The sequence below is a fragment of the Muntiacus reevesi genome, chromosome 2, assembly GCF_963930625.1.
Source record: "Muntiacus reevesi chromosome 2, mMunRee1.1, whole genome shotgun sequence".
Classification (NCBI taxonomy): Eukaryota; Metazoa; Chordata; class Mammalia; order Artiodactyla; family Cervidae; genus Muntiacus; species Muntiacus reevesi.
In genome coordinates, this window is record NC_089250.1 from 215,739,306 (window position 1) to 215,758,759 (window position 19,454).

The window sequence follows — 19,454 nt, forward strand, 5'->3', positions numbered from 1 at the left end:
TCTTTCATATACTGACTACTGATTAATTTTCATTGTCACATTAACTACCTGACCCCACAAGTTAAGGGCTTGGTTTCATAAGACTGCTCTTACTTCAGATGTCAGTCATGACTCTCAGGTCCCAAGGACATTTGTTAATTCTTCTGTTTGACTTGGCTTAGGGGGTTCCCATGACCCCCTCCTGAAGTTTAAGAATTCTCTAGACCAAATCATAGAACTCAGGAAAACACTTTATGTGCATTTAGCAGTTTACCATAAAAGATACAACTCAAAAACAAAGGGAAGAGTTTCCATGCCCATGCAGGACATGGCATCTTGTCTGTTCCTGGCATCTTGATCTGTTCACCAACACAGAAGCTCCGCGGGTCTTCTAGTTTGAGTTTGTAAAAAGCTCAGTCTCCAGGGAGACATCCCATTCCATTCTTGGAGGCTGGCAGGTCGAACTGAAAGTTCCAAACTTTCTAAGCACTCCTTTCAATGACCAGCCCATCCCGAGGCTACCTAGGGGCCCCCTCTTAAATCACTTCATTAGCATAAACTCAAGTGTACTGAAGAACACTTGTTATGAAGTAACAAAGGAAATCCTATTACTTAGGAAATTCCAAGTGTTTTAGGAGTTCTGTGCCAGGAACTGGGAATAAAGATCAAATATATTTTTTATGATACCACACTCAAATAATGAGGAGGGAAATCTGGTTTCTTATATAAATATACCACTAATTTACCAGTGTGGTGGTGTGTATGAGGTGGATTGCTCAGTCTCTACAACAGCATTTTTTAAAAAATATATAAACTAGGCTGGGTCACTTCAAGCACACAGGGACCCAGAAGAATATGAGTAGCTTCACTCAGGATTTGCCTTCAGCGTCCCCAGCAGGCACACCTCAGCACAGTTAGTGTGGGCTACAACTAAGAGAGAATCTCCATTGTCCCGGCTAACTCACCAAATCCAGATTTTACTGCCTCTACTGGAAGAGAGGAATTTTCCCTTTTAATTTGTATTTAAGTTCAAGCTTGTGTTACAGGACCTGTGTTTTATCTTTGTTCAAAATTTGATTGTCTGACAGATTCTAGCTTAACAGTATTAGCAATATTCTGGAACATTCTTTTTTTTTTTTTTTTTTCTGGCCAGGCTGCACAGCTTGCAGGATCTTAGCTCCCCAACCAGGGATCAAATCCATGCACCCCCTCAGTGTAAGCACAGGCTTCTAACCACTGGACTGCCAAGGAATTCTCTAAAAGATTCTTTAAAATACAGACTCTACAGCAGCTTCCATTCCAATTCTTATTATACTGTGGCATTATTTTGTTCTTGTAGCTGTCAAAAGCTGGGTTTTCACTGTATATTCAAATTCCATAATTTGGTAATAGCTTTTATAGAAGCACCCATCAGATAATATTTGGATTGCAAGGAGATCAAATGAGTCAATCCTAAAAGAAATCAGTCTGAATATTCACTGGAAGGATTGATGCTGAAGTTGAAACTCTGATACTTTGGTCACTTGATACGAAGAGCTGACTCACTGGAAAAGATCCTGATGCTGGAAAGATTGAAAGCAGGAGGAGACAAGAGAGGATGAGATGGTTGGATGGCATCACCGACTCAATGGACATGAGTCTGAGCAGACTCCAGAAGTTGGTGATGGACAGGGAAGCCTGGCATGCTGCAGTCCTTGAGGTCACAAAGAGTCGGACACAACTGAGCAATTCAACTGACTGATCTGATAATAGTTGCATTCACATATACAAAGATGCAAATTATCAATCTAGGTTTATTATGGGATTATTAAAAATCCTCAACCATGGGAATTCCCTGGAGATCTGGTGGTTAGAACACCCCGATTTCACTGTAGTGGGACCAGGTTCCATCCCTCCTTGGGGAACTAAGATCTTACAAGCCAAAAAGTAACTTCAACTAAAGCATGTGCACACAACATTCTCACCCACAGCAACACAGTTTACAACAGTGGTAAACCTCAGTAACAGAAGTCTTTTAAGAACCAGATACAACACAAAACAGTCCTTTAGAAGAGATACTTGGGAATTACTATTCGCACAAACATAATCTTATCGTACAAACATAGTCTTAGGGAATAAAAATCAATTGGCACAATTCCTCAGTACTATTTAAATCCTACTTTGTTTGAAAATTATTTAAGACAGAATTTCTTTAATAAATGGTTTTCTACACTTTTCTAAATATATTACTGCTAAAAATCAGTTGGTCACTAAAAGTCATATGGGACATCATTAAATCATGATGAAAATGAATAGTCAGAAAAAGAACTATGTTATACCCAAGAACTTCAGCAAAGTGTGTGAATAAAAATATCTCTTGATAGATGTATCTTATTAATTTCCTCAGCTTGCAAATTCAATGACATCACTGTTTTGTCACTTTAACTAGCTCTCTGCTCAATAGTGAACCTACTAACAGATACCCCAATAAAGATGAGATGCTAATATAAAAAGATGTAACTTCCTTCAGTTTATTTTATAGGATTCTGTGGTAAAATGGAAAAAAATAATTTAGAAGACCAGTTATGGGGATTTCCCTGTTGATCCAGTGCTTCAGACTCCACACTCCCAACACAGGCGGCGCCTGAGCCCTGGTCAGGGAACTAGACCCACACGCAGCACCTAAAGCCTGCAGCAAAAAAAAGACAGGGCTCCACCAAATCAGCAAGTTTAACACATAGACAGGCCTCAGCACCCACAGCCTGATTTTCACACACTACACACCTACATACCTAAGAGGTTTGTACATGTTGATTTTAAATTCTGTACTTACCAGCTGGCAAACCTGTGAGCTATGGAGTGGAGTTACTAACAGCCCAACAATATTTCATCTTTGGCAGTATCATTTCTTAAGTTTTATCTTTGTGAAATTATTAGAATATTTTATTGGGTTTAGAAGGGAAAAAAGAGAGTGCTAAATACTAGAAGTATTTCAAATTTAATTTATTGTCTTCTGGCCTAAAACCAGTCTTCCGTATGTTCAATTATAAAAGATGAATAACAACATGAAAGAGTGTGCATAAATGTTTGACTATATTATTGAAGGCTGTACCTAAAAGGTTAAGTTAGGATTTTATAATATTTGCTAACTCACTGAACACCTGCTTTATAACATGCAAGTTTAACTTCAACCGATATGACTTTTATCCTTGCGTCCATGGATACACATTCATAAATTTGAGTACTTGAGAACCTCAAGACATTTTTAGAGGATGTAAAGAATCTGCTTTCTCTCTTGGGCAGGAGTCGGGTGGTGGGGAGGGACTTGCTTTTCCCCTTAAGAGTTGAGGAAAGTTTTATATATTAGTTACTTTGGCCCCACTTTGGGACTGGAGTAGTCAGAAGAAAAAGGATGTCCCAAGAGAGGTAGATAAAATACCGTTGACTCTGGATCACCTCAGAGGATTTAGAGGGGCAGACCCTCCTCATTCTTCTCTATCCTTTTTGGCTTTTTGGCTTTCTGCTGTTTTCAACGTTTAAAAAACAACTCTCTCCTCCTTAACCTTTACCTTCTTTAACCCTCCATCCTCTCTTAGTTTTTGGACAGTGACACAAGATTATGTGTCGGGATTTAGTCTGATCTCCGTGGCTTCTGTGTTTCTAATGACCTGACACTTTTGAGGAGCCTGGTCAGGTGTTTTGCAGAATGTCCCTCAATTTGGGTTTGTGTGATGACTTTCCTCATAAGATAAACTTTTTTTTTTTACTTAAAAGATAAATTCTTTCGGGGAAGAAGTGCCATTCACAACACGTCACATCAAAGGCATACATGCTAATGATGCCAACTCTGGTCACCTGGCCAAGGGGGTGCGCAGGTCTCACCTCGTAAAGTGACTCCCCTCCACCTTTTCAGTCCACTCTTTGCAAGCAGTTCCCTGAGTGCGGATCATACGCAGGAAGGGAGTGGGGAGTGAAGCTTTACCTCTTGGAAGAGGAAGTATCTATATAAATTATTTTTAATTCTTCTGTATAAAAGATCTCTCTTCTTTCCCATTTATTTATTTAATAGAATCAGTTTTTGTCCCCAAGTCAGCTCCCCTTTCTACCAAGGCATCATCATTCCCCAAGCAAGCAACCCCCACACACCCAATGGAACTCCAGGTTTACTTCTGATTCCTTTTTCTCCTGCAAGTCCCCTAAATTAGTTCTTTTCCTTAGTCAACTGTTTTCCGTAGTGCTTCCCTCTCCTCCTTTCCTTGTATCTTTGCTTTAGCCCAAATCCTCATTTTCTAGATGACAATCTCTGAGCGGGTCTCTCTTTTTGGCCTCCATACCTTGGTCTGCTCCAATGTGCCTTTCACATATCACCCAGTCATGCTATTTGAGACAAAAATTTCTGGAGAGACAGAAAGAGTATCCTTGATTTGTATGAATACCCAGAATGTAGAATATGGCAATATGTTGCGTGTTCAGCCATGTCCGACTCGTTACAATCCCATGGACGGTAGCCCACCAGGCTCCTCTGTTCATAGAATTTCCCAGGCGAGAATACTGGAGTGGGTTATCATTCCCTTCTCCAGAGGATCCTCCCGACCCAGGGATCGAACATGTGTGCCTCTTGTGTCTCCTGCAGCACTGGCAGGCAGGTTCTCCACCACTAACGCCACCTGGGAAGCCCAGAATGTAGAAAGTACATTAATAAATGATTATTGGGGAAGTGGAAGATAACAACAAAATTTTTCTTCACCAGTTTGGTCACCATGCTAGAAAAATGAAAACATCCCGCAGAAAATTAAAGAAACAATAGAAATATTTAAATGTTAACTATTTTAAACAATACATACTGCTGAGGTTTGAATGAAATATATATATAATACAGGAAGAATGTAAATGTCAGAGGAGAAAACGTTTTAGGTGCTGCAAAACTATAACTAACTAAGAAGATAAGAAAAGGAAAATGTCCCTGTCCAAGAAAAGAATCCAAGGAAATCTTTCAGGCTCCTCAATGGTCTCCTCAAATCTGGTGTTTTGAATTTGCTATAGGAGAACATCTTGACTAAAATTACATATCCTGTACCACAAGGATCCAATCTCTTGACCTATAAGCTAGTTACTGTGATGGAGCTTTTCCAACTATTTTAACATATGAAATAAAAGGTGGTAACAGTGGCAAAAAGGATAGGGGGTACAAAGGGGACACATCTTACTTCTGTTGAGAAAATAAAGTGTGACTTACCCAAATGTCATTTACTTTTCTTTGCTTTTACAGATTGTTAGTAACACTTCTGACTAGAAAAGGTTTAAATTTATTTTTAATATACGGAAATATGATTGCACAGAGACTGAAAATTTTAAATCAGCGAAACACCAAAACTTTACTATAAAGTTCTCAAAAACAGCCAGGATCTACAGTTCTCGTTATGGAACCCTGGCCCTGCGTCTGACTGAGAGGGAGGGAGGAGTGCGCTAGCCAGGCTGTACACGTGCTCCTCATCTCCTCTGCTCTGAGTTTCGGTGGAAGGAACACAGTAAGTTCAACTACCTGTAGCAAGTAATCTCCTTCAGCTCCAGCCTGGCTCCCCACGACTGCAGTAAAGTTTACAATACCAACTCTTTGAAATGTGAAATAAGCAAAGTGACAAGTATCTCTTTATTCCAATGAAAGAAGTGAGTTCAAAACACCGGTTTCCCAGGACATAGGACTGTTATTGATTTGGGTCACTCAGAAGTAAAACTCCCGGGAATGTTCATCAGTGGTTGAGGGACGTGGATGATGACAAACAATAAAATAAGTGCAGACAATGCTAGCACAGATGGAGGTGCCAGGAGAGGCTCCTGGGCCACCTTGCCGCCGCAGGGAGGCTGTGCGGGACGCCAGCCCAGCAGTGCACAGCACCAGGGGACCCGGTCCAGCTAGGAGGACGGGCCCAGGATCGACTCAGGCCCAAAGCCAGTTGGTATACCTCATCTTCAGTTATATGAAGTCAACTCTTCTTTTACGTTAAACTCGTTTGGGCCTTTTTTCCCCTGGCTGGCAGCGCGGAGGCAGCACAGTGCCTAGAGTTACTGTAAAAGACGTGAACCAGCAGGAGTTCGTCAGAGCTTGGGCAGCCTTCCTCAAAAAGTCCGGGAAGCTGAAAGTCCCTGAATGGGTGGACACCGGCAAGCTGGCCAAGCATAAAGAGCGTGCTCCCTATGATGAGAACTGATTCTACACACGAGCTGCTTCCACGGCACGGCGCCTGTACCTCTGGGGTGGTGCTGGGGTTGGCTCCATGGCCAAGATCTATGGGGGGCGTCAGAGGAACGGCGCCATGCCCAGTCACTTCAGCAGAGGCTGCAAGGGCGTGGCCCAGCGGGTCCTCCAAGCCCTGGAGGGGCTGAAAATGGTGGAAAAGGACCAAGGTGGGGGCCACAAACTGACGCCTCAGGGACAGAGAGATCTGGACAGAATCGCTGGACAGGTGGCAGCTGCCAACAAGAAGCATTAGAACAAATGATGTTGGGTCAATAAATTGCCTCACTCGTGTTAAAAAAAAAAAACAAAACTCATGTGGATAGGACCTCCTGTTACTACAAAACAATCACAGCTCCTGACATAGTGAGGAACATATACTTTTTACTTAAATCTCACTCTGATAAAGGCAAAAGAAACAATAATTTACTACTCTTTAATCTAGTCCACGTAATAGAATTGCCATATGACCCAGCAATCCCACTTCTGGGCATACACACTGAGGAAACCAGATCTGAAAGAGACACGTGCACCCCAAAGTTCATCGCAGCACTGTTTATAACAGCCAGGACATGGAAGCAACCTAGATGCCCATCAGCAGATGAATGGATAAGGAAGCTGTGGTACATATACACCATGGAATATTACTCAGCCATTAAAAAGAATTCATTTGAACCAGTTCTAATGAGATGGATAAAACTGGAGCCCATTATACAGAGTGAAGCAAGCCAGAAAGATAAAGACCAATACAATATACTAACGCATATAGAATTTAGAAAGATGGCAACGATAACCTTATATGCAAAACAGAAAAAGATACACAGATGTACAGAACAGACTTTTGGACTCTGTGGGAGAAGGCGAGGGTGGGATGTTTTGAGAGAATAGCATCGAAACATGTATATTATCAAGGGTGAAACAGATCACCAGCCCAGGTTGGACGCATGAGACAAGTGCTCGGGGCTGGTGCCTTGGGAAGACCCAGAGGGATGGGGTGGGGAGGGAGGCAGGAGGGGGGATCGGGATGGGGAATACATATAAATCCATGGCTGATTCATGTCAATGTATGGCAAAAACCACTACAATACTGTAAAGTAATTAGCCTCCAACTAATAAAAATAAATGGTAAAAAAAAAAAATCTAGTCCACGTTTATTTAAAGTTGTAATGACAGCACAGTAAAGGTCTCTCTTTTTTTAAACAAATGCAGTAGTATTATGTACACTATACGTTAAACGCGATGAAGTTACCCAGTGAAATATAAGGAGATAGGAAAAAGGAACATGGTACTTTTAAGACATTTTTTAAAAAATATTCTGGCAAATGGGCCTGTTTACTTCCAAAGCACATTAACAGCAACTTCTGTCTTACATCTTCCAAAAGTAACAAGACACATTTTCATACCCATTATCTATTTAATCTCAATGGAATCTGTCAGCCTCCTAAATTACATTTTTCAACAAGGCCTACAAGAGTTACTAAATTTTAACCTGCTTACTTGTTAGTCTCATTTGTTTTTTAACAGGCAGATGGCAAACTACTAAGTTTAGATCTCAGTATTAAATACATTCTATTAACAGATCCCTGGCTACAGCTGTAGTGTACCGAAATACTGGAGGGGATTTCAACGACAGATTCACGGCAAAACAAACAAAATCAGAGTTTTGTGCAACTATTGCAAAGAAAATGCCTACCTCTCTGGAAGGCCCGTAAGCTGATGACATGTAATTAGCTCTGGAAAGAAGTCATCAAATTTGTTTCCTCAAAGACAAAAACCAACCAAGAAACAGAATTTTGCTGCCATTGGTTTGTGGCAATTGCTGCTACAACTACTACAAGAATGCAAAAGCCAAGAGAGAAACCAAAAAATAATAAACAAAAAGACAAGTGCAGGAAGAGAACTTGCTTATGTTTTCATAACAATGGTTCTAGATCTACAGCCTGGTAAATACTAACAGACTCAATTTTGTAATTCAAAGCATTCTGGATTATTCAGTACTTGGAATAATTCCAGTTTGACTTTATCATGACTTTCTCAGGTGACAATGAAACTAGACATAATTCACTATGCAAAATGGAAAACATCAGTGTTGACCTTAATTATAATAAACCCAAGTACTATGCACGAGCATGTTACAAGGCGCACAGGAGTCAAATAACGTAAGGGACAACAGTCTCATCTTTTACAGCACAACCACATTTATTTTTTTTTTTTAAATATTATTTTATTAGTTGGAGGCCAATCACTTTACAACATTTCAGTGGGTTTTGTCATACATTGGCATGAATCAGCCATATAGTTACACGTATTCCCCATCCCGACAACCACATTTATTAATTTATTTCTTCTATCACCTGCGTCATTTATACAGTATGAGTAGAGACACAAGTACCAGCGACTAAGCATCCGTTCACCATTACACGAGCTTGATTTACCTTCTCCCAAGTCTCTGACGCACTGCTCTAAACCATTAGCTTTGCTGTTCAAGAAAAAACATGTCTAACTTGAGACCACTAACCTCAAGACCCAAGACTCACAGCAACAGCCTACTGTAAGTTACCAAAATATTTGATCTTTGTACAGTATTTAAATACCTTAATTCCTAGTTTGTGTAGTCCAGAACAACACTATAAACCACATTCTTTTTTATTTTTTTTTTGGTCATGCTGTACAGTTTACAGGATCTCAGCTCCCCAACCCGGGACTGAATCCAGGCCATGGCAGTGAAAACACCAACCACTAGATCAGGGAACTCGCAAAAACCGCATTCTTAAAGAGGAGTGACAGACAAAGCCACTTGTTAAGTGTCAAGAAAACCTGTCATTTCCTTAGCAACAGAGCTTATAAATACAATAGAAAATAACTGAAGGAAATGTGGATTTTAGTAGAAGGAAACAAAATAATTACATCAAATTCTTTTACATCTCATCTGTAGATTTCGACTAGAGAATGTGAAATTACTACTGCTTTGCTGTGTATATATAAGGCAGCTTAGAAAAATGATTCACTATAAAAAAAATTGAACCCTAAAATAAATATCCTTAAGCTACCTTCAAAATAGGGTTGCCGTAAATGTTTTAATGTTACGTTCCCACTAAGCATGTCACACCGAGTATGAGGTGGGTGATCTTCTGTCATCCGGGCACTGTAACAGCCATCAATCAGTGTCTTTGTAACCACTTTTTAAAAACACACCAAGGCTGAATTTCTACACTGGTAACACTCAACTTACTAGAGCCACAAATATATCTGACTAACTCAAAAACCCTAAAGATAATAAAAATATTTTGTTTCGTTGGGGAGGGGTGTATGTTTAAACTGAAATGCTACACTTGACTTTAATGACTCTTAGGTTTCCCCTCGTAAACTATGGCTCCCAGCTATTAAGCTATTGCTTGATCAATAGTATCTTGAATCAAGTATACATAAAAAAGCTTTAAAAAATATGTACGGGTATAATCCATTTCTGGTAATGGTAGGCTAGATTTTTTGGACCAATTCTCAAATTATAAACAACTAAAAATGTTGGAAGATAAAAATCCTTTAAAAAAAAAATCCTCTAAAAAATAATAAAGAGGTAACAAATTAAAATGAAGGTGAAACTGTTAGTCACTCAGTTGTGTCCAATGCTTTGCGACCCCATGGACTGTACAGTTCATGGAATTTGCTCGGCCAGAATACTGGGGTGGGTAGCTAGCTGTTTCCTTCTCCAAGGGAGGTTCTCAACCCAGGGATCGAACACAGGTCTCCCACGTCGCAGACCGATTCTTTACCAGCTGAGTCACCAGGGAAGCCCTAACCTTTAGAATAACAGAAAAAAATGATCATTTATCATTTTTATATTAAATACTTTATGGAAAATATTTTATGAATAATGTAGGGTAGAATGAAATGAAAATTCTAACAGAAAGTGAAAAATCATATTAGAAATCTTAACATACATTTTAACAGAGTAAGCCCAAATTATTAGTCTATATTTTCCTGAATTTGAAGGTATACATATACCCAGACACCTATCAACTGTTAATCACAAACCTGGAACATATCCACAATTCCAGATTTCAAAAACATCTTTAATAGATTCAACTTCTCATTGGTTCCGATTTTTTTGCACTTGCATTATCAAAATGTAATAGTTTTGAAAATTTGATACCTCTGACAGAGGATGAGATGGCTGGATGGCATCACCAACTCGATGGACATGAGTATGAGTAAACTCCGGGAGTTGGTGATGGACAGGGAGGCCTGGCGTGCTGCGATTCATGGGGTCGCAAAGAGTCAGACATGACTGAGCAACTGAACTGAACTGAAACTTGTTGAAAATAGGATTGACTCTGATTCATCGTTGCAAAACATTTTCATTTATAGTGAACAAGAGAACACAAATAAACAAGAGAACACAAAGACAAAAAGTCTGTAAAGAAGCCATAGGAACTAGCTGCTCAGCAGCAACAGTGAAAGCCAAAACAGTAGAAAGAAAATGTGCTGCAAGAAAAAATATTCCAAGCTAAAATACTAAACTGTGATTGATTTTTTTAAGGCCACAAATCCTTCCCATTTGTCTTTTTTTAAATTGGAGTATAGCTGGTTTACAATGTTGTGTTAGTTTTTATTATAAAGCACAATGAACCAGTTACACATACACATATATCCCCTCGTTTTTAGAGTTCCTTCCCACTTAGGTCACCACAGATCACTGAGTAGAGTTTGCTGTGCTATACAATAGGTCCTCAAGAGAGGGAATTTAATCTCTCCATTCTTTGGAATGCAGGCTTGGCCATCTGACTTGCTCTGGTCAATGAAATATTTCAGTTCACTTCAGTTCAGCTGCTCACTTGTGTCCGACTCTTTGCGACCCCACAGACTGCAGCACGTCAGGCTTCCCTATCCATCACCAACTCCTGGAGCTTACTCAAACTCATGTCCATCGAGTTGGTGATGCCAACCGACCATCTCATCCTCTGTCGTCCCCTTCTCCTCCCCCCTTCAATCCTTTAGGATGGACTGGTTGGATCTCCCTGCAGTACAAGGGACTCTCAATAGTCTTCTCCAATACCACGGTTCAAAAGCGTCAATTCTTCAGTGCTCAGCTTTCTTTATGGTCCAACTCTCACAACCATACATGACCACTGGAAAAACAATAGCCTTGATTAGATGGACCTTTGTTGGCAAAGTAATGTCTCTGCTTTTTAATATGTGTGCTATCTAGGTTGGCCATAGCTTTTCTTTCAAGGAGCATGCATCTTCTAATTTCATGGCTGCAGTCACCACCTACAGTGATTTTGGAGCCCAGGAAAATAAAGTCTGTCACAGTTTCCAGTTTCCCATCTATTTGCCATGAAATGATGGGACTGGATGCCATGATCTTAGTTTTTTGAATGTTGAGTTTTAAGACAGTTTTTTCACTCTCCCCTTTCACTTTCAACAAGAGGCTCTTTAGTTTTTCTTCACTTTCTGCCGTAAGGGTGGTGTCATCTGCATATCTGAGGTTATTGATAATTCTCCCTGCAATCTTGATTCCAGCTTGTGATTCATCTAGCCCAGCATTTTGCATTATGTACTCTGCATATAAGTTAAATAAGCAGGGTGACAACATAGAGCCTTGACGTACTCCTTTCCCAATTTGGAACCAGTCCGTTGCCCCATATCTGGTTCTAACTGTTGCTTCTTTACCTGCCTACAGATGTCTCAGGAGGCAGGTAAGTTGGTCTGGTGTTCCCATCTCTTAAAGAATTTTTCAGTTTGCTGTGATCCACACAGTCAAAAATTTTGGCATAGTCAGAGAAGCAGAAGTGATGTTTTCCTGAAACTTTCTTGCTTTTTCTATGATCAAATGGATGTTGGCAATTTGATCTCTGGTTCCTCTGCCTTTTCTAAAACCAGCTTGAACATCTGGAAGTTCTCAACTCATGCACTGCTAAAGCCTGGCTTGGAGAATTTTGAGCATTACTTTGCTAGCATGTGAGATGAGTACAAGCGAGCAGTAGTTTGAACATTCTTTGGCATTGCCTTTCTTTGGGATTGGAATGAGAACTGACCTTTTCCAGTCCTGTGGCCACTGCTGAGTCTTCCAAATTTGATGGCATTATGAGTGCAGCACTTTCACAGCATCATCTTTCAGGATTTGAAATAGTTCAACTGGAATTCCATCACCTCCACTAGCTCTGTTCATAGTGATGCTTCCTAAGGCCCACTTGACTTCACACTCCAGGATGGCTCTAGGTGAGTGATCACACCATCGTGATTATCTGGGTCATGAAGATCTTTTTTGTATAGTTCTTCTGTGTATTCTTGCCACCTCTTCTTAGTATCTTTTGCTTCAGTTAGGTTAATACTGTTTCTGTTCTTTATTGAGCCCATCTTTGCATGAAATATTCCCTTGGTATTTCTAATTTTCATGAAGAGATCTCTAGTCTTTCCCATTCTATTGCTTTCCTCTATTTCTTTGCATTGATCACTTAGGAAGGCTTTCTTATCTCTCCTTGCTATTCTTTGGAACTCGGCATTCAGACATATCAGAAATAGATAATTGATACCTAGACCCAGCAAAAATATCTTTTAAGAGTAGGAGAATAAAGACATTTCTAAACAAACAAAACTGACAACTGGCCAGCAGGAGACTCTCACTAGAAGATATTTTTTAAAAAATGTAGGCAGAAGGAAAGTGGTCCTAGACGGAAGCTTAGAGATGCAGGAAGTATTGAGGAGGAAACGAAGCACTAAAGGTAAATCTATAACAATTTTGCTTCTATAATACATAGTAATAGTATCCTTGCCAGCAACCAATTCCAAACATTATGATTTATTTATGTGAGACTTTTGGGTATTTTTTAAAAATCATCCTAGGTACAACTAGGGTTTAGAATCACTGACAAATTAAAAAGCTTATGTCTGTATATTTATTGTTGGCATTAATCTCCACCTTCCTCCCTATTTTATTTGGCTTGCCTTTTATGAAGTTACTGACTTGTGACTCTGCACTAACACATAAGGTTTTAAAAAATGTATTGTCTCTGTAATACAAAGTGGCTTACTTTTGGATGTAAAAAGGCCTAAATAACAATTAGTATATAATTTCTAATTATTCAACATTTCCCATCAACAGAATACTACTATGAACTCATAGGTACTTCTCAGCTGCAAACACCCAAGAAAACCTCAAGTCAGGCTAAAGCTAAATTGGTTTTCTAGTTAAGGTTCTACAGTATATTCAGCAAAATTGTAACTAACACAGAAGATCAGGCTGCAGGTCATTTGTTAACAGACAGCAGCAAATCAGGATACTGGGCTACTCAAACTGTTAACTGCTCATTTTCTTAAATTGTTCTGCTACTAAATATGGATGATGGTGCTTATTATCTTCCCAGTTGGTACAGTGCGAAAGAATCTGCCTGCCAATGCAAGAGAGGTGGGTTTGATACCTGGGACGTGAAGATCCCCTGGAGAAGGAAATGACAACTCACTCCAGTATTACTGCCTGGAAAAACCCATGGCAAGAGGAGAGTGGCAGGCTACCGTCCATGAGGTCACAAAGAGTGGGACATGACTGAGCACGCATGCACACTTATTGTCTAACTTAAATTACAAAGCTCAGAATTAAAATAAACCCCCAAATAAATCCTTTAAAGGATTTTAGATCGTCAATCTTTAAAGGATTAAAGATTTCCAAAATAATGAATTTGGCTGTAATATCCAAATAAGAAGGGGTGGAATCAATATAAGGAACAAGAAAACAGTGCACCTAACAAATAATGTAAATGAATAGAATAGATGAAGCATGCTTTATTGATTTTATTATTTTATTTACCACTGGGGGGGGGGGCACTGCTGACTATAATTTTGTCATAAAATTTAAGATACATGTGATTTCCAAAACGTTAAGGTAAGGAACTTCCCTGGTGGCCCAGTGGCTAAGACTCCAATACAGAGAGCCGGGGTTCAATCCCTGGTCAGGGAACTAGGCTCCACAAAACACAACCGAAAGAGCCCGCATGGTGCAACTAAGACCCAGCACAGCCAAATAAATAAATAAAAATATTTTCTAAATGTTAAGGTGAAAAATATGATTTAGATTCAATAAAATATGATAAGTGACAAAGCATTATAACCAAATTTTTTTCTTTTAAAATTCTTTAAAACTTTTCTATTCAAGCTCCCAACCAAACCAACCACACCACCCAATTTAACATCAAAATACAGTCTCAAAGAAATAACACACTCTATGCAGTAGGCAAAGACTACTGGGCCCCCGCTGGTCACAGCTAGACAGCCTGAGTGTGGCAACAGAGACCCTGCACAGCCAAAAATAAATGCACAGAGTTATACATATGTGATATACTGAACAATGAGAAAATGTTCTGCGTGTTCTGTGAAGAGACATACAGTATTTGAGGTTTCGTGCTGTACAAACCACCTCCACAATCGTGTAGTGTCTTCTTTTAACCTTTTAAAAACTGGAAAGACACTCGGTGCGCTGCGTGCTGCCGGTCGCCGTGCTCTTGGGCACAGCGCCCACCTACGTGCTGGCCTGGGGCGCCTGGCGGCTGCTCTCCACCCTGCTGCCCTCGCGCTTCTACCAGGCGGTGGACGACCGGCTCTACTGCGTCTATCAGAGCATGGTGCTCTTCTTCTTCGAGAACTACACCGGGGTGCAGATATTGCTATATGGAGATTTGCCAAAAAATAAAGAAAATGTAATATATTTAGCAAATCATCAAAGCACAGTCGACTGGATCATTGCCGATATCCTGGCCGTCAGGCAGAATGCTCTCGGCCACGTGCGCTACGTGCTGAAAGATGGGCTCAAATGGCTCCTGCTGTATGGGTGTTATTTTTCTCAGCATGGAGGAATCTATGTAAAAAGAAGTGCCAAATTTAATGAAAATCAGATGAGGAAAAAGCTGCAGCGCTACATCAATGCAGGAACTCCAATGTATCTTGTGATTTTTCCGGAGGGAACAAGATATAATCCAGAACTAACAAAAGTCATTTCAGCTAGTCAAGCATTTGCTGCTCAAGAAGGCCTTCCAGTATTAAAACATGTGCTGACACCAAGAATAAAGGCAACTCACGTTGCTTTTGATTCTATGAAGGATTATTTGGATGCAGTTTATGATGTTACGGTGGCTTTTGAAGGGTCTGTGGATGATAAAGGGCAGCGGAAGGAAGCGCCATCCATGGCTGAATTTCTCTGCAAAGAATGTCCAAAAATTCATATTCACATCGATCGTATAGACAAAAAAAATATCCCAGAAGAACAAGTATCCATGAAAAGATGGTTTCATGAGCGTTTTGAAATAAAAGATAAATTGCTTATAGAATTCTATGATTCACCGGACCCGGAAAGAAGAAACAAATTTCCTGGAGAAAGTGTTAATTCTAAGCTAAGTCTCAAGAAGACCTTACCATCATTCTTGATCTTAAGTGGTTTGACTGCTGGTTTGCTTATGACTGAGGCTGGAAGGAAACTGTATGTGAAGACCTGGATTTATGGAACCTTGATTGGCTGCTTGTGGGTTAGTATTAAAGCATAAACGAGTAGCTGTCTCCAGGCGGTGGGATGTGCTACGCTGTTTATTGTTCGTGGCTGCACGTTACATCTGATTGCTCCTGAATTTAATAAGAAGTGTAAATAAAGCCTTGGTGATTGAACATTGAAAATAAATAAATAAATAAAAATAAAAACTGGAAAGACAACTCTTACCTCCAGAGACACAAAACCAGGTTGTGGGCTGGATTTGGGCCACGGGCTGTAGTTTGCAATCTTCAGTCTAAGATACTAATGGGCATGAATAGGTGCTTCAAAAGACAAGGATGTGAAGAAATTAGAGAACGAATCTACTCTAGATCTTAATTTAATATCTATTTCGTAATGCTTTAACAAGACCTGCTAAGCCGAAAAAGCAAAGAACCTTACTGAAGGTTACATTTTTCACTTAAAATGTAACCTTTGACAAGGTTTACTCATGATCCTGAATGAGTACCTGAAGACATATTCTATTTTTATTTTTTGGAGGAAGTCATGTACTGATTCTAATTTAGAAAAACAGACATTAAGATCTTACTGAGTGCAAATCATTTTTTTCCAATGACTTATCATACTTTATACATGGGACCCTACCCTCCATAAACCTGGGCTTCAATATAAACACACAAAAATAACTTTCAAAGGATCATCCTAGTTTTCTTTTGCTGATACCAAAGCCTACAGAGGTTCTGATAACAATCAAGAAGGAGAATTAAGTCTCTAGGACTACTAAAAAGCTAAGCCTAAGGCAAGAGTTTTTGTATTTGTGCTGCCTAATATACCAGCTTATCAAAGGGTAAATAAATTTACTGCTGAGTTTTATACAAATAGTGTTTTCAGTAGCTATTAAGAGAAACTTAGAAACTGAATGCCAATTCTGGAGATGTCTGTCAAATGATCCAGATATGTACCCTAAGCTCTTCCTATGTAGAGTATAAGAAATGGAATAGTTCAAGAAATGAAGTATGTATGTCCTGCCATATCAGTAAACAAAAATGTCAAAGTCATCAGCATGAGCTGCTGAGCCCTGAGGAAACTCAGGAAGGAAAAAGAGTACCTGCCCTCTAAGAGCCATCAGACTGCAGTCACTCCCTGAGGTGAGCCCCAAGGAAACTCAGCAAGTGAAAACACAGATCCTGGCCCCAGTTTGGTGAGGTGCATATCAAAGGAACGATTTCAGTGAGCCCAGACTCTCATCTTCCCATACACAGAAAAGCACTGAATTCCTAAACTTGACTATCTGGCTTCTTTAATTAGCAGTAACCTTTTACTGTTCTGCCTGCCTTTTGTTGCAGAACTCCTATGTATTCTAGCTCCTCCCCTCGCCTCCTCGGAGGGGTTTCTTAGAACTATCTGAAATGCTGTCTCCCAGGCAGCAGCCCTCCTTTTGCCTACCAAGTAAGTTAAAATTTAACTCCCAACTTTCACATTGTGTAATTTTTTTTCAACAAGTAAAACTTTTCCAAATTTAAGCCAGACCCACACAAGTAAATCTATCCTGATACTGTTTGAATCACAAAGGAAATCAACACCAAAAAGTAGGTTCTAGAAATGTCTTTTAACAAAAGAACTCTGCAGAGTTAATACTGGCCATGACTGTGGACCCAGAAATGCAAAAGAAGCATAGCTTTCTAAAGACTGTAATCCATAACAGAGAAACAAAAGTGAACATTATAAAACACAACGGGGAGAAACAATAATTTGCTTGAAGTATTCTGACCTCATACTAAAACATTCTTATAGCCATGACCTAAACTTGCTCCCCATTCTCTGTTAAAACTAAAAAAAAAATGAGTAAGACATAATTTTGTGGGGCTTTGTAGGATATTTTCATTCGTTTGGTTTTTGTTTGTTTGTTTTTAACTAACCAGACCTAAGCAGCAACGAATTTGATCTCTTTTTTAAAAAACTGTTAAAAAAAAACCAACACAAAACTGTTTATTGATTACTCAGGATTGATAAATGAGCCTGAGACAAGAAGGAAATAGACCAAAATTGATCTCACTAGAGTAGGTAAAAGCCTTCCGCAGAACTTGGCCAAATAAAGCTGCGATTCCAAAGACACTGCCTCGCATGGGTCCTGTCTGTGGTGCAGCACAGTCTGCTCTGCAGGAGTCCACGCTCCACAAAGTTCAGCTTCAGAGCAAATACAGTTGCGTTTTATGAGAACTAAATATAAATCGTTTGTAAGAAATCAGTAGACAACGTCTAACAAAAAAAAAAAACCTAGGTATTCTAATTAAAAATCAGATAAATACAAGAACACAAGAACTAAAAACAGTTCAAAGTAGGGAAAGCTAAAATAGGATTTAACAGTTCTACATTATAAACTTGGTTGTACTCCAATCTTAATTTTTATATATTAAAACTCTGTATGTACTACTGAATTAAAAAAGAAGAGGAAGAGACAAAATGTGCATGCCTGCCAGGACACAGGCATCGATGAGAACAGGGGAGCGCTTTCTGAAGATGCACTCCTATTTACTCTGCTGAGCTTCGGGATACACAGAAAGCTATCTGGTCTAGAGATGCTGGTACTGCTTTAACTCCCCCAAAATACTGTTTGCATGGATTATCCTGAATCATCCAGCTAAAACAAGATTTAAGAAAAGATCTCTAAAACAATGTTTTTCCAAGATAACATAGTCTAAAAAGGCATTTCAGTTATCTTTAGCTGAAAACAGGTAAATGTGTCCTGAAAGTTCTGCATTGAAGAGCCAGCCCTTAATAAGGGCTTCCCAGGTGGCTGAGATGGTAAAGAATCTGCCTGCAATGACAGGAGACCTGGGTTCGATCCCTGGGTTGCAAAGATCCCCTGGCGGAGCAAATGGCAACCCACTCCAGTGTTCTTGCCTGGAGAATTCCTAAGGACAGAGGAACCTGGTGGGTGGGCTACAGTCCATGCGGTCACAAAGAGTTGGTCACAACTGAGCAATAAGCAAACAGCACAGCACAGGTCTTAATAATCCACATAAATGAGTTGGTATCCTAAATCAGAGTATTCGAGGCTGCCCCAGGAATGCTGAATAGCAATACTGTACCAGGTTTGAGATAGCAAATGCATAAATTGTTTTAAAAACTCAAGAGATCTTCCAGAATAGTTGAATCTTATGCTGCACCACTGTTTAAAACACATATGTATAGCGCTTGTGTTTGTTTTTGTTTAATTTGTGGACAAAGACTTACAGACAAGTGCAAAAGTAAGTCCTCTTTTGCAACCCACAACTCATTGTTCAGTATGAGTTTTGATACAGATAAGAAGGAACATGATCCATAAAATGGGTGTGTATTGATGAGCATAAAGATTGCTTCCAGGGCTGTAAAGTTAAATAAGCTTTTAAATTACCAGCTGTATTGATCCTAGTACTCAGTTTTAATGTTGACATAAAACAAACAAAGATGGGCTCCTTTATTTAGGCTTTTATCTTCGGAATACAGTGTCTGGATTTTCCAAAGGTATTGGCATATCCCAATGATCTCTGTCAAGTTTTAGGGTGTGATAACTTAGGAATTAATATGATTTGAACTTGATAAGCTTTTAGAGAACTAGATTTCCCATCTCCTGACCCTAAACAGGATCCTATAGTGAACTGATTGAGGAAATTGGATCTTAAAGATTACAGGTGGCAAACTTTGAAGTGCACTCCACCGAAGATCAAAGAGGCCCAACTAAAACAGCTGTGGCATCACAGCTGTGGATTGAGCAGAACTTTTTGTAAGGGCTGCCTTGAAGAT

General features: G+C 39.6%; 1 protein-coding gene, 1 non-coding gene and 2 pseudogenes across 2 annotated transcripts in view; 3 read left to right on the forward strand and 1 right to left on the reverse strand.

The window, feature by feature from the left end:
* The window catches only part of GLG1 (golgi glycoprotein 1), a 122,825-nt gene that overhangs the window by 76,889 nt on the left and 26,482 nt on the right, over positions 1–19,454 (reverse strand). The gene's annotated exons all lie outside the window — the stretch shown is intronic.
* LOC136159073 (small ribosomal subunit protein eS19 pseudogene) lies at positions 5,982–6,486 on the forward strand (annotated as a pseudogene).
* Positions 9,308–15,842, forward strand: LOC136159082 (1-acyl-sn-glycerol-3-phosphate acyltransferase epsilon pseudogene; annotated as a pseudogene).
* LOC136162300 (small nucleolar RNA SNORA40) lies at positions 18,862–18,988 on the forward strand. Its single transcript, XR_010662104.1, has one exon. It is a non-coding gene; the product is annotated as a small nucleolar RNA SNORA40 (small nucleolar RNA).